The sequence below is a fragment of the Acanthochromis polyacanthus genome, chromosome 21, assembly GCF_021347895.1.
Source record: "Acanthochromis polyacanthus isolate Apoly-LR-REF ecotype Palm Island chromosome 21, KAUST_Apoly_ChrSc, whole genome shotgun sequence".
NCBI classification, from domain to species: Eukaryota; Metazoa; Chordata; class Actinopteri; family Pomacentridae; genus Acanthochromis; species Acanthochromis polyacanthus.
The window spans coordinates 971885-984471 of record NC_067133.1 but is presented as its reverse complement, the minus strand read 5'-3'; the positions used below and the strand labels follow the sequence as shown (position 1 = coordinate 984471).

The following is a 12587-nucleotide window of genomic DNA, read 5'->3' as shown; positions in this document are numbered from 1 at the left end:
CCTCTAAAGACACATATTAGGACTGATCCATGAAGCAAGTCGCGGCTAGACGGGCAAAAGCGGCAATGACTCAGAATGTGTCGGAAAAAACAGCGAGGAGATGGAACATTTTGTCAACTGTGGCCTTGGGTGGACAAAGTGTAGCGGGTAAGCACCTCGTCCTCAGTAATTTATCACACAAACTACAATGACCAACCTGTATGTTGCCAACAGCCCCTAATTTTTGCGAAAAAAATTTAAGAAAGTTAACTTTCATTGATACTTTTGTGATTTATGTGACTTTATCATGTGAGCACAAGACGATTCTGAGTTCTATCTCCCTCTCGCCGTGGTGCTGCAGGACTTTATAGTGCAGGAAAAGTGTGACAGGACTGAAATTTGGCACCAAGCGAATGGGTGGTTGGAACATAATGAGGTCGGCACCGTTGCTAGCCTGCTCTGTAAGTCTACACACGGCTTACAGCAGAGGGGTAGGGTTAAGTGGGAGGCAGGAAGATAATCAGTCAACCACTAACGCTCGAGTCAAAACATGCCACCGTGTCTAATTAAAAAGCTCCCTCCAAGACCTCTGTTGAACATAAAGTCTACAGACTTCTACCCTCTGCTCGCTCTGGTCCCACCTTGCTGGGTGCTTTGCCCCGCAGGCGTAACGTAATTATCCCGCCGACTAATAAAATGCAGATTTCACTTACAGTTTCTGCCTGAAATGCCCGATCAAACAGCAGCAGACTCCACAGATGTGCAGAAGGTACAGAAAACGAGCAGCCTCGTATGACACCGGTGAGAACTTTCATTTGCATCTGTGCAGACGTGTGTGCTCCATTTAACCTTTCTTTAACCAGCTGTTTCATTTTTTCCCCTCACCAAATGTGATTTCACACCTGAGCTGTCAGATGCAGCCTTCGAATAACTATCAGATGTCCTCAATAGACTTGCGGTCTACTCTGCAGAATTTCCATTAAAAATCCAGTTGCATGGTTTTAACACACCTTCCAGATTATGTAAATCATCTTTACAAGCTTTTTTTTACCTGCTGAGCTCTTAAAAGTCACAGGAAAGAAGTGTGTTGTTGCAATTAGGGGCACACCAAAGATGAGCAACTTAAACTATTCGTGCAGGAATCCAGGTGACATGCAATACCCTCAAGTATCAGCAGCACGGGCATCTTTTAGGCTGCTAACACATTTACTGGAATCAAAAGAGAACCTACCTGGTGCTTTGAAGATGGAGGCCGGTCTTCTTTATTGGCAAAAACATCAGGTGGCAGAGCGTCTTCCTTGAAGCAGATGAACAAATTTGACACCCGTCTGCAAAATCTGGAATAATAGGAAAAATATTTAGACAGAATTACAACACTTTGACAAAGATAAATGGGTTGAACACAAGTATTTTTTTCCAGATCGGCAAAAACTGTGGAACATACTGGATGACGCTGTGTAATTAGGATACAAAATAAGGTAGATTCTATTAGATATACACAAAAATTATTTGTTAAGTGAGTGTCAGCAGAGTTACAATGTCAAAGCAGATTTTAAAATAAAGAACAACATAGTACCATGCCAGACCCAGTGTGGCCTACATTCACACATTTGGCACGAGACCCCAGCTTTCAAACTCTGTCTCACGCTGCCCAAATCACACGCCAAATAGGAGGAAGCTTTACAGCTCTCCTTCATTAAAAAAATATAGGTTCAGCAGGCTTACTCTGCACGCAGGACAAAGTCTGAACATGAGGTGTTTTTACATATTCCACTTTCCATGAGACTGCTTCTCACACAGTTTGCATGCTTTAAAGGGGAACCGTTTTTTTTTCAACCTGGGGTCTGTTTTCATATGTCATTTCATACATGTGAGTGATGGAGAAATGAATTTTCAACATAGCTCCAGTATTTAGCCAGGCAGGCAGCTTAGCAGCTCAGCTAGCAGCTCGGCTAGCGAAAAGTATGGGGCAACTGGCCCCCCCGCGTCAAAGTCCGCCCTAACGTGCTTTTTTCCCCACACTGACCGGCTCGGATAGTCTCAACGAGTGTCCCACAACATACTAGAGATGAGAAGTGAACGAAAATCTCCACATTACCTGGCGATCACTCTTTGTTGTGGTCTATATCCAAATCTCAGGACGCTAGAAAGCAAATCTCGTTCCGAAATCGCGCGAGAGCTCACGCCAAAACACCGGTTTTGCTTTCTAGCGTCCTGAGATTTGGATACAGACCACAACAAAGAGCGATCGCCAGGTAATGTGGAGGTTTTCGTTCACTTCTCATCTCTAGTATGTTGTGGGACACTCGTTGAGACTATCCGAGCCGGTCAGTGTGGGGAAAAAAGCACGTTAGGGCGGACTTTGACACGGGGGGGGCAAGTTGCCCCATACTTTTCGCTAGCTGAGCTGCTAGCTGAGCTGCTAAGCTGCCTGCCTGGCTAAATACTGGAGCTACGTCAAAAATTCATTTCTCCATCACTCACTTGTATGAAATGACATATGAAAACAGATCCCAGGTTGAAAAAAACCGAAGTTCCCCTTTAAGTTGACCGAGGTAAACACAAAACTTCACCGGGAGTTTTGCCTTGTGCACTTGGCTCAGAAATGTTACATTATTGCAGATTCAGAGCAGCAGTTTGTAGGATTCCTTCCCCTGACCTTAATAATCTTTAAATTAGCAACAAAATAATGGAAACAAGGAACCGAGTAACAAAAAAAATACACTTTATGATGCTATAAGTTGTAGTTTTTAGATAAACTGTCATTACACATGAAATTTCCTCAAGGAACACGGTGGAGTGATGACAATCGGCGTCTGTCTGTCTGTCTGTCTGTCTGTGCGCAACATTACTCAAAAAACGGACTTCACGGATTTGGATATAATTTTCAGGGAAGGTCATTATAAGATAAGAATAATAAATAAATAAGAAACGCCACTCTGTAGCTTTTTTTTGAAGTATGTAAATAATAGTGACTAGTCAAACAGTGAGCTAGCAGGTAGCTTGTTAGCGACTAGCAAAATGGCCGACAGCTGAGAGTTAAGGCTGTCATCTCAAATGAACTATTATTTACCATCATCAATATCATCCTACGATATCATCTTTGTTGTAAGGTTAATAGATTAATAGCTTTGAATCATGAATTCAGCACTGTGAAACTATAGCTTGAGCAAAGTTAGCTTAGCATTCAGTTTCACCAACTATATTCAGTGGAAAGTAACAAAAAACGGCTGAAAAGTTAAATGTCACTAGTAGGTATAATGTGAACCCAATTTGCATTTACTTTCAGACAATGTCCTAAAAATTAAATAAAATGTCAAACTAAACTCATTTAACTAGTCTGCTATCATCTCATCAACATGGATCCCACTCTTCTGGCTTCACAATGTGTTTATGAAGGCTGTTGTTTAGAGTGTGGACCTGAAGGGTGGATCTAGACAGTGGAATAAACTCACCCTTAGAAACTCTGCATATCAAGAAGAAATCAAGTTTGAAATAATAAATTAAATCACTGGGTACATACTAAAGGACAATTTCCCAGCTGAACGGCTCCTCACTGTTTCTGCCTCCATATCCCTTAAAGCTCACCAGGGGGCACCAGCCCTATCAGCTTTAAATAATTTTGTATTAATTAGTGAGGCTGGAGAAAATATAGGACACCACAGTGTGTGTGTGCAGAGATCTTTGTGGTACCGATTAAGCTGATTTAGTTTAAATGAAAAGGGAGGAGGGGAAAACAAATCTACCCATAATTTGAATGTTAAGACTCTTTATAATGAAGTGCCTCAAGTTGGCACATGGCTGTGATCTATCAGGGGAGAATTACCTAACTTGTCTCAAAACAGCCACCTTATAACAGCCTTAATGTCTTTTCCTCCACTTGAGCTTTGACCCTGAGAGCTTAATGAAAACTGAGACTTAATCTACAAACCAGTGAAACCGCTGCTGTTAATTATGTTGTGTATGTGACAAGCTGTGCAAAGCAGCTGGTCCGTGGAAATTATTGCCCTGAAACTAAACAAAAGAAAAATTATCTGACCATCCCTGCCTGTATCCTTAGGGGGAAAAATCTGAATTTTGACACCAGACCACTGTGGAAGACAAATACGGGAATTTCTCTGCCAAAGAAAGGCTCCGGCACAGCGTTTTTGTGCAGCGCCTTAAGCTGAATAAATGTAAAAAGGCATTTGTAAGCCTTTTTTTGTTTGTATGCCTCTAGTAATCATTCAAGTTTTAGTTCACATCCACACTATTAAAAACCAACTGCCCAGACGCCCAGATCGCTAGCTAGGCAGGCGACCCAAGAACAGGGCCGATAGTCCCCAACGCAGTGGTCATGGGTTCAAATCCAGCTCATGGCCATTTACTGCATGTCATTCCCCCACTCTTCTACCCACGGTTCCTGTCTCTCTCTCTCACTGTCCTATCTAAAAAAGGCAAAAATGCCCAAAAAAATGACTTAAAAAAACATGGTTCTTCAGAATTCCGTTCCAAGAAATGCAATTTTTGCCGTAAGTCGGAACTCACATACTGTGTCAAATGTGGCGTACAACCGGTGAACGTAAACAAAACCGTCTTCCTTGTACAGCGCTGTGCAACGACGTATTCATCCGCTCCGTTTGACAACTAGTTCCTGCGTGAAATTAGTTATAACGTCGCCAACGCTACACGTTGGGATGATGGTACAAGTCTGTGTTAATAAATTTATGGGAGATGGTGATGTAACTACGAAGCGCCGTAGGTCAAGGACGTTGTAAATCGAGGACCTGGTATCAACCCATTGAGATACCCAGACCTCTGAAGGTGTGCAGTGGTTACAAGAACCAAGAAACTAGCAGCAGGTCCTTTAAGTCCAGGAAGCTATGAGATGGGACCCCTTTGGATCGGACAACTTTTAGACGTCGATCAATCAGGCTGAAGAATTTGGAGGCCAAGTCAACACCTTGAACTCTGTTCCTCCAACTGTTCTTGAACCACTTTTCCAAATGTGGCAGGGGCATTATCCTGCTGAGTAAAACCACTGCGGCCAAGAATTTGTGGTCTTGGGCTGATAGTAACTTAATCACGCCTGTCAGAATGCACTTAACACTGGTTGTGCTTTTTGTGCTGGTGAAGCTTCTTCTCACAGACTCCCAACAAAGAGCCTCCCACAACAAGAATCATCTGGATCTTTCCCATGCATGTTACCCACAAAGCACCAACCACTTCATGTTAAACCAGCATCTGGCTGCTGCTGGTTTCCCACCATGGTGTGCCAGCTTGTGGAAATGGGTTGGAGCGTGTTAAAGAATTAGTTTAGGAAGAAATATTGTCAGTTAAAATGTTGAAAAATGCTCTAAAAGCTGAAAAATGCAACTTTTAAGCAATTGTCACTGCAATTTTTTAGAATAACTGCTGCAAAATCAGGTACTTTAGGCCACAAAAATCTCGAAAAACACCCGCGGAATCATGGAGGGACTGTATATTGTCGAGCAAATATGTCACATACAAAATATGGTCAAGAATATAGCTTAAAAGTTGTCTGATTAGGACAAAAAACACCCATCAGAGGCAGCTCAGTGCCATTCTTTCGTTTAGTGCTTTCAGGAATGGGGGGGGCTCCCAGCGCTGTGGATCCACGTCTGGATCATGACCTTTACTGCACAGGGCCTCCCTTATTTGAATCTCCTACCATCTTGACCTCGCTGCACAGCCTCCCTCTCTCTCTCTCTCTGTCTTACTACCATCTCTCTCAGATGTTGAGGACAGCATGATACCAGGAAAACATTCTTTCAGGGGTCACTGTGTGAGCTTGACTGTACAAGACCGCTTTAAAGCCCCAGAGGGGAGCAGCAAAGGCCTCTGCCCTCGCTGCAGAAGTTCATTCCGAGCAGGGAGTCTGTCCTTTTAACATAATCCCTGGACCACTTCCTGTTGTGGCCACTCCTGACGCCGGTCTCGGTTCCTTTCTCCGAGTGTACATACATGTGTTTGTTGCATACTATGTCGCATTAGCGTACTCGCTAACAACATTTGTGCAACTGTGGGAGCGAGAACTTGGAGGGAAAAAAGCTTGTTAAAAAGTTTTCCTCTTATCCCACTAAAGTAGCTTTTTTTTGTCTTCCCTCTTGTCCCCTAAAATGATATGAGGCCTTTGAGAGATGCTATAGAGAGGAAGAGAGGGACTGTTCTACATTTAATCTGCCCTATAGGATCAAATAACAGTCTTATGGGGCAGAATTACAAACCACGATCTGAATCACAAATTTCCCCACAGATCTTGAGAACTTGTGCATATGGTTCCCAAGCTACAAAGCCTTTCAAGTCAACTCAAGGATAAAGGCCAAACTCACAAATCCGGGCTTCTTGTTTTTGCTATGATTTTGCTCGGACCAGAAATGTTGATTTGAAGCTCTGCAGGTTTGATTCTTCTTTAAAGATGTTGTTCTACTTGCCGTTTTTCATTTTCCACTATGATGCGTTCTGTTTACAACACAAATTACATCTCTAGGAATTAAATCAATTGTGAATTATTTGGAAAATCATTGATTGGGTTTGTGCAATTTTTTTAAGAAAAAAACTTGAAACTTTATGATTCCAGCTTCTTCAGTTTTAGCATTTTCTCATCTCTTTGCTCTGCTTGGGTTGTGGACAAAACAGGACGTCTGAGGATGTCATCTTGGGCTTTGGGAAACATCAATTTTCTGACATTTTTTTAAACCAGGCAGCTAAACTAATTAATTGAGGAAATAATCAACAACAGAAACAATCATTAGTTGCAGACTGAGTCTGGGGACAGTCAACCTAATTGTGTCACAACCAATCACGCTTTTGCTTAGATTATGTGGAGCAGAAAAGTCTAAACAGTGCTATTATTTATTTATTAAAAGATGCTATATGGAAGTATTTAAATTAAAAAGTTCAGTCGCAGGTAATGAAGCAATCGTCCTGCGTTGATCATGAGAGTAATTCTGATTTTGTGCTCGACTTAATCAGCAGCAAAAACGTCGTGATGACCACAAGAGCTGAAAGCTTCTTTTCTTGTTATTTTCATTCTTAAGGACAATCCATCTTTGATTTCTCAAGACCTTAATATCTTTGTCCTTGGCTAGTTTTCAAGGTAATAGCCCCTACTTAAAGCCTCCTTTATTTCACATTACATGTTTTCTTCCCACTGTCGCCAAAGGGCTTGCTCAAAGAGAATCCTTGGATTTGTTGCGATTCTCTCTGTAATATAGTATTGTAAGGTCTCGACCTTGCTATGCGAGCTACCCTCAGATGACTTATGTTCCGAACTGGAGCGTTCTAGATCAAACTAAATTGACCTGAATTACCGATGTACATCGTGTACTATAACCAGAACCCTACATTAACTTAATTACACGATTAAACCGGCATTTAATCCATCTGCTGCTAAAAAGATAATCCAATAAATAAGTAAAATAAATCTAAAGCGTTCAGATCAAAGCAAATGCCCCACTGTTCCACTTAAAAGTAATGCAGTTACCATAGGGTGCCAATCATTTGATATTTAAGTGATTTTGTACTTGTATACTGTAGTTTAAAGTTAACATGTTGGCTTGATAATAGCACTACAAAAGTCAGTCTGGACCAAAGTGGCAGACTGATGAACATCTCTACATCAATGCGACTACTGAGTCTAACAACAACTACAGCAAGGATGAAATATTAAAAAAGACACAAGAACTTTTTCTAAACTCAGACAGCACTTCCAGTTTCATAGACATATTTGGCTCCGGGCAAAATTTGGAGGTAAAAATGTTTGGGGCAGGAACACCAACCCACCTCCTGCCTCAAAGAGAAACTGTACCTTTGTACCTTTAACAGAGGAATGCGAGCTAAGCACTTGTTTTTTGATGCACTTCCAAGTTAGATTGTTAAGTTCCGAGTTTTCTTACCCTGCCTCAACTCTGACATCACTCCTTATGTTGAGTACAGTATCCTACATGCACATATCCACTGAAACAACAACAAAGAAGACCTTATACTCCCACTCCTGCATGATTCCCAACTGACGTTTCCCTTCGAATCGCACCAGTGACACAATATCTCGTATCATTAAAACTCAATTAAAGCACTCTGTCCTGGTTCTGAAGCCACATGTTGGGGAGCCTTCTGGCCACCCTCAACCCCAATTTAAGACCATCTCTGTGTCATTTCCTGTCAGATGGAGGAAGAATTGTCCGTGGCTCCCTGATAAATGTTTATTTCTCTGTGTGGGAGATGCAAGTCTCGATCTGGTGTTTGACACTAATTGAATAGAAGCCGCATTCAATAAAGATGTTCCTGTCTTAACAGAAAGGAACAGAACATTCCAAAGAAAGTCGTCCCAAGGCCCCGAGGCCGTTCAGTAAAACCCATTGTCTGTATGTGTGTGAGCGCACTTAAGAGCTGCACAACCTGTTTTATACTGTAGTCGGGCAGACATTATGTACAGTACGTTCACCCACCAGGAGATAACTTCTCTCTTTTTCTTTGCAACAGCCCTACCAGTCTTTACAAAGGAAAGCTATTAAGTGTTTAGGCTCTGTATTTATTTGTATCTTTTCTTTCTTTCGTCCCTTTTCTGTTTTGTCCGACTTACAATTGAAAATGGCAAGAGATTCCGTTTACTTTATAATTGAAAAGAAAACCAGCAATTCCTGACATTGGACAGAGAAGCACGAGGCCTTTCTGAACGCATGTTTCAGAGCCTTTTCTATCCTGAAAGTACAAACTGAGGACATGTTTTTGTTATGTCATATAGATTTGATGCAGGTAGTTGTGATTTGGTTGTTTTGGAGCACACAAAACGAACTCTGCATGAAATACCTGCATCTCGGTGTCACCATTTAGTAGAGTTTTTCCAGTATAAGGGAGCATTTGGTGCCCCTAAAGAGGTTTTAGTGAGTGAAAAAATGTTCTGCTTTAAGAAATATTTCTAAACCACTCTTGTCAATTGGGGTTTTGTCTAACAGTTGAACACACTTTCACTCAGCAACACGTCAACTGGAAAATGATTGGATTTCTGTGAAAAAAAAGCAACAAAGATTGACTGCCTTTACTGTGCTGTACATGCCTATTGTGATGCACAGTCATTGGTTTGTAAACCAGAATGCTATCCAAGCCATCATAAAAAGGAAATTTGTCCTTCTCACTGGTTTTTCAAATGTGTAACTACTACTGCAGTTCTTTATCACCAGCCGGTCTTACTCCCCTGTTCTTTCATATCCTCTCTCTACCATCTTCTCCTTGGTTACCTGGAAAATGTCCGTATTTTATGATTTTTATAACATCGTCTGACCACATCTCAATTAAACACCTGAGTGCCTCCTCTCCCCATGCGTCTGCTGTAACTTGCAAATGACCGATCATCCAAAAAAAATGTTTCACAGTTGAGAAGAACCGAACTATGTTTCAATTTGTCTGTACTAAGCTCACATCTGTTTGGTCCAAAACACAGTCTAGGTGAGGTTTTTTCACCTGCAATTTTGGTTTGCGTCAAACTAAACCGGATTTAACATTTACGATCAGCTTGTTCTGCTTCTTTTATTGTCTTGAAACATCAAAGCAACTCCAACAATACCAGCTGACGTAAGAAGGTAATTACAACTCTCCTTACTGAAAGCATCTGCGTGCGTCACGTAGGTGACCAAAGATTGGCTTTCTTATTCTTTATCTTTAAGGTGCTTTAGAAGTTGGCAAACACCTCTATTTCAAAAGTTCGCTTCAAAATTGCTTGATAACTACATGGAAACACAGCTACTATTGCAGACCAAGAGCAGTCCTCGATGGCAACAGTCTCCCTCAGCAGGACAATCCACCCAAATACACTACATCTGTTTGAATGGATTGAAGAACACAACAGTCCAGTCTCCAGACTCACGATCAGATCAAGTACCTGTGGATCAAGCTGTCCCAAAGCCCACAGAACCCAAAGAATCTGCTGCCAACATCACAGTGCCAAACACCAGAGGAAAATCCCCATTTCTACACCCCAATGGGTCGGAGCAGTCAGAGGGCTATTTGATGGTTTCTGCAGGACTTTGAAAGGCAAACACTGAACGTGCACACAGTCACACTACAATAGGTATGCCTTGGTATGCTACACAGAGGAAAGTATTTCCCCTCATCTAGAACACAGGAAAAAACACTTTGGGCTCCTGTGGATGCGTCTTAACAGCTGACAGGGAGTTCTTACGAGATATAGTATCTGGCTACAGACTGAACCGTCGCAGTGTGTCAGTGACTGCTCCAAGACTTGTGTGGCGATTAATGACTTCCGACCAGAGCTCATTTAACAAAAACAAGGTGATGAGTGGTTAATGTGACTGAGCTGCTTCAACAGTCAATGTTATGTGTTTGAGGGTAAAGAACGGCATTGTAATCATATGGAAAAATATCCACTTCACTTAAATTATTCTAATGATTACGGCGGTCCCTTGCCTGTCGCGGGGGTTACATTAAGTTGAATTATATTTTATTAATATTCATTTACTTTTTAAATGCTTGGTATTGAAAATGTTTACTGTTATACACCAAAACACACTAAATTCCACATATGTAAAAATAGTATATTATATTACTAATATTTAAATAATATTTAGTTACTTTTTAAAAATGCTTTCTATTGTCAATGTTTAGTGTTTTGCATAAAAACACTGCATTAAATTCCACATATGGGAAAGTGTCAGGCAGCAATTACTTTAATTAACCCTCCTGTTGTCCTCATTTACAGGCACCAAAAAATATTGTTTCCTTGTCTGAGAAAAATCCAAAAATTCAGGGAAAAAAATCCCCAAATTTCTTAAAATTTGCAAAACCTTCAGGAAGAAAATTCCAAAAATTCCTTAAAAGTTTCCCTTAAAAGTTTAATTTCAAAAAAATCTCCCAAATTTGGCAAGAGAATTCTTGTAAATATTTTCAAAAAATTAGTAAAAATCTTAAAAAAAAAACCTAAAAATATCTAAAGTGATTACATATATGCAGTGTGCGCCAATGACGTCGGACCATCGGTCAAATCCGATTTGTGTACCAAAAGTCCGGTAAAACTTACTACATTACCGGTCTCATGTCCGGTGTAATTTTTTTCCTGCAACCCCGAAGTTCCACATAATGCGATCGCGCCGCGCAACGGAATGAAGCGCCGCTGTCTTGCTCCGAAAGTCAAAGCACACAGCAAGCGCAGCGCAGCGGCGCGCCGTCCGGATGGGGAGGGCTGCTCCTCAGAGAGGCTCTCGTGTGAACAGCGATATCACGCGATAAAAACGCATGATATGAACAGAAAATAAATAAACCACACCTCATTTCGCTTCTACAAGGTCGCTCTGCTTGACCCAGCCACATTGCTCTGTGATTTATAGTACTTCTAGCATGGTAGAGTACATGATTTATGTTTTGATCTCAAATGAGTGCTTTTCTTTATCCAATAGTTAATTTTGTATGGTTTATTCTATATAAAAACGGTAATTTCTCTTCGCCCATGGTTTCATACATACCCGCAAACATAATTAATAAAGTAGTAAATTTGTATAACAATTATTAAAATTAAATTATACATCAACTTTTGGTACATTTGTGCATAAAATATTCGGTCCAGTAAAAACTGTTTTGGTCCAGTAAAAAATTACTGTTTACTGGTCCACGGTCCAGTAATAAATTGTGCCCATTCGCGCAGACTGATATATGTCAGTAAAACTTCTCATATTTTCTTTAAGAACATTAACATAATTTTTTTTTGTGAATGTTCTCAAGAAACATTTTTAATGTTTCATTTTTTCCACCAAAAAGTGTTCAAAGATTGCCCAAAAATGTTGAAAATGTGGACTTGAGAAGTTTCACTGTGAAAATATATTTCATTTTCCACATATTCAATCTTTAAACCGGGTCAATTTTGACCCGTAGGACGACACAAGGGTTAAAACTCTTTTTAATGAGAAATTATTTCCTGACTCTTGGGTGGATGATGAAATTAACGACACCTGGACATGCAGAAGGTAAAACAACTGTCCTTAATGCAGGTGGTTGTAATGCTGTGGTTCACATCGACGCTGTGAATTAAATCAGGGTACAAAGTGAACAGATCACCGGAGGCCCCTCCTCCCGTCTGTCTGCATACGTGTGACGTGTGCGGGCCGTGGGACCTCGGGGGAGTGGGGCAGCGGCAGCCTCCGCTCAGCCGCCGTTATGTAACCCATCCGAGACATACATACACACGCATGCACGTACGCACACACATGTACACACGTGACATGCTAGAGCGGGAGGGTAAGTGGGGTGGAGCTCCGCTGGTTTTCTTCCTCTCCCTTCCTCCCCTCCTCTCGCTATACATTAAGCCTCAACCTCAGAAAACCAGGACACCGGCCTCGCACATAGGAGGGAGGGGGAGAACGTCAAAAGAGGTCACGTGTGGCTGCTGGCAGAGATTATGGCTTTGCACGTATGTATATGTACACACTATCTTTACACGGGCTTTCTTTGCTTTGTGACTCATTCCAGCAGCAGTTTCGCCGTCTTTTCTTTCTAACAAAGGCTGTGTTTTTGTTATTAATTTCCTGTGGAGAAACCCTCCCAGCCGGCATGTGCCTGCAAAACATATATTAACCGCACTGTTTGTATTATTTATCCTC

General features: G+C 41.3%; 1 protein-coding gene across 3 annotated transcripts in view; it reads right to left on the bottom strand.

Moving 5' to 3' along the window:
- LOC110955462 (thyroid hormone receptor alpha) overlaps nucleotides 1-12587 on the bottom strand; it is a 135448-nt gene that overhangs the window by 120664 nt on the left and 2197 nt on the right. For all 3 annotated transcript variants that reach the window (XM_051940988.1, XM_022200467.2, XM_022200468.2), the window contains exon 2: nucleotides 1211-1316. The gene's annotated coding sequence lies outside the window, so the exon portion shown is untranslated. The remainder of the gene's footprint in view (nucleotides 1-1210; nucleotides 1317-12587) is intronic.